This window comes from Poecilia formosa, unplaced genomic scaffold (genome assembly GCF_000485575.1).
Source record: "Poecilia formosa unplaced genomic scaffold, Poecilia_formosa-5.1.2 Scaffold553, whole genome shotgun sequence".
NCBI lineage: Eukaryota > Metazoa > Chordata > Actinopteri > Cyprinodontiformes > Poeciliidae > Poecilia > Poecilia formosa.
Window position 1 is genome coordinate 141,931 of NW_006800492.1, and position 3,723 is coordinate 145,653.

The following is a 3,723-nucleotide window of genomic DNA, read 5'->3' on the forward strand; positions in this document are numbered from 1 at the left end:
ATTAGAAATGCGGCACTCGCATGTGAATACAAAGAGCAGTGAGGCTCCTTCAGACTCAATATCCTATTGGCATGCAAAATGTGAACTCATGATATTGTTGCCTCCCAAACAATCATATAGCTACATTCACAATAGAGTGTCCAACCCTTAAAAGTTCATTATGAAATACAATGAAACAGTTCAGCACATAAAATCAACAAATATGGGTCACATTCTGACCAACAGCTTGCTGATTTCATTGAAAGCTACTGCAACAAGTAAGACAGGTTTATGCAACATCTGAATTAATGATACCTGTTAGGATGGAAGGACCCACTTGTTATATAACAACATATTCAGTTGCATAATTCATAAGATTTAACTGCAGCAACAGTCTCTGAAAGCCCAACTGAGCAGTTAATACAACCATTGAGTTTCCATTAATGACACTTTATGATGGTTATATTTTTAAACATGTTATTTATGTATAACTGAGTGTTCATCCAGCACTTTATGTTAAATTAAACTTTGTACAGAACGTTTAAAGTTTGTCAAAATGCTACTTAAGATAATTATTCTTGTTGTTACTTTTACTAAAAATAAGTGTTTTTTAATTAAATTAAAAATTATTTTAAAAAACTCCGTAAGATATTGTTAATATAGGTGCATCTCAAAAATTAGAATATCATCATGAAGTTTCTTTATTTCTGTAATTTAATCGAAAAACTTGAACTATTACTATNCAATAACAAATGCATGTCAAAACTGACTGTAAAGCAGCAAGATCAAGATTATTTTTGGTGCAACATGAGCAGGTAGTGGATATAAAGAACTTGATTCAATCATCACAGCTCGACATGAAAACTAGTATCATAAACTGGAAATAAAGTGAAAATTATCAGTTAGTCTGATTTTTATGGTTTTTTTTGTTGTTTTTTTTAAATGCATATTAAGAAGGCACAAATAACTCGAGGAAAAGAAAATTCCCACTTAAAACTGCAACATTATTTTATTGCCAAGTTAACAACTTCAGCTTATTTAGAATCCGACTCAATACAACATTCTTCTCTGAAAAACTAAAACTAGCACAGCAGGTCCTAACATGGGCCTTAAATGTACCTAAAGGCAATAAAGAAAGTGTAAGTGAACAAAGATACCATCAGATCTGACCTTCTGTGTCACAGGCAGCTGATGTTTATTTCTAGTCTATTCAATTACTTTGGTGCTAGTGCCCATCTCTTCCACCTAGAGAAAAAAAAAAAATGGATCAATGGGCTGCATTGATCCGCCCACTCGCATGGCATCTAATGACTAACTCAAGTCAGAGTCGACAACTCGAAATAGCCGAGGATATCCAGCCTGGACTATTTCTGGAAAAATAATCTACAGAGACTTGAGGAAATAATTTGCTTTGGTTTGCTGCGGCCTCTTCAAGAGATTAGTGAACTACATAAATTATTCACACCGATTTAAAAACAAGAGAAATAAATTTGGACAAAAAAAAGGGCTCCTGGGACATATGTGACATGGATTTTGAATTATGCAAAAATAATCAATGCGTCAAGAGAAGTGAAACATTTTCCACTTGTGCCACGTAATATCAATTTATGTGCACAAAAAATCTTCTACTGATTAGTAACTAACACAATATTACATCTACAAAAGACACAATTCTGTGTTTTTCTGTGCAGATTGATACATTTCTAAAAGTTTTATGATTGTCCACAAATTCACAGTTAATATTACAGTTTTGCAAAATTGTACTGAAAATAAACATTTATTTATTAAAAACTACAGTTAATATGCAACTTTTTTCTATATCTAATAAAAATTTATTTCAACAATTAAACCAACATATTTAAAAGCATATGTTTTATATCTAAAACAAGCCTGTCTGTCAGAAATAAGTCAGAAGAACTGATGACAATAATTTTATCTGAGAGATTGGGAGGGTTAGCAAGCATATGGTGCGTTATTTTATTGTGATGTATAACAGGTCTCTCTTGTAAATGACATAATGAGTCTCAAGAGATTTAGCCAGCATAAATAAAGAATTATATATACAGAGTATACGTTTCTCCCTTTTGTGTCTTAGTAATGAAACTATCTCTGCAGACTGAATCATTCCAAAAATCTCACATGCAACAAAAATATGTCAATTAAAAAAATCAAAACATAAAATATGCAATAAATTAAAAGACTCTGACACCCACTATTAATAAAATGTCTTGAAGTTAAATAGACCTTTCTGCTTTTCTGGGGATCAGTTGTTACATTTACTCTGTAAGCGATCAAGCTCCTTTTAGAGGAATTTAGTTTTTCTCCTTTCATTTCAGACTCCATGTTATTACTGGAGATATTTCAGGTTTTTCGGTTTATTACAGCTTTAAAATCAAGGAAGAACATTCAGCACTGGCAGGCTTGTTTAAAACAATAGCAAGTGGTTGAGCAAACAACTCCTATAGGTTAACAGATGGATCAATGGTACTTCATATTAATGTTTTCCTTCTCAAAATAAGCCAAGAGGATTGCATATTTATTGTGTTTGAACCACCTATGATTGTCATCTTCAGTGGAAACTTCTACACAATATTATCTTTTAATTAGCTTGGAACCACAGAACTAGCCCAGCACCCTTCCATTTACCGAAGAGATAACAAGAGAAGCAATCAGGCGAACGAGTCAAAGCGCTGCTGTTAATTACCCAAAAGCAAATAATGAGACAGAGCCTCTTATTAGCTTTCACAATCCAAAGCTTCCCCACACCTCACTGATTCACCAGGTCCCTGTGGCCAACTAAAAGATTTGCTTTTTAAAACAGAGAAGAGGAAGCTTATGGCTTAACGGTTTGTTTAAGCACCAGCAGAAAACCGCTGCGGCTGCATGTGTTCGTGTCGGTGGGGAAGGAAGTATAATCACACTCCTGTCCGAACACTTTGGACAGCAAGTCAAAAGGTCAAGTGTGGACCTTTTGTGTCTGCAAATATAAACAAAATATTTTTAAAAAATACTGTGCGTTTTTCTTTTGTTTTGAAGGGATACATTGTTTTAAAAGTACATTACAATACATACTTGAGAGTATTGGTCATTATCCAGGAATCCTGAAGGTGAAAGCTGCTCCACAGCCATTTTTATTGTATTATTTTTTAAGTGATTTTACTTTACAAATGTGAAAAAATCTGCTAACAATTGGAATCAATCTGATTGGTCACCTGCCATTTCTTTTTTGTTGTTGTTATTTTGGGTCTTCATTGTGTAAAGTAGTTTGCCTTGTTGCTATAATGTGCTATACAAATATTTGCTTTGCCAGTCAAAAACTGGACTTGCACACTGGACTTTTTAAAATTTTTGGATTGATTGCATTCATTTCCCTGGTATTTGATTTTATTTGTCCATCCTCAGCAGCAGGAACAGAATATGGATCAATCTTTTTGTGAAAATGTGCAACTAGCTGCACTTTTCTACTCTCCTGTTTTGAAATATTAGTAAAACCTGTTTTACAGTGATTGGTGGGATGTCACCTCTGTTTCAACTATTACTAATAATATATAGATATTGAATGCTGTTCTCATAACTTCTTATATTTTAATTGTTAATAGGGAAATTGTAATCTGGTGAAATCCTTACTGGTGGGTCAAACTTTATAAAATCCAAAGATCGGATAACATGACAAAAATTCTGACTAGTGAATCTCTATTTTGTTTTTTTATTCCGTTTTTCTTTTCCAGCTTTACCACTTTACTT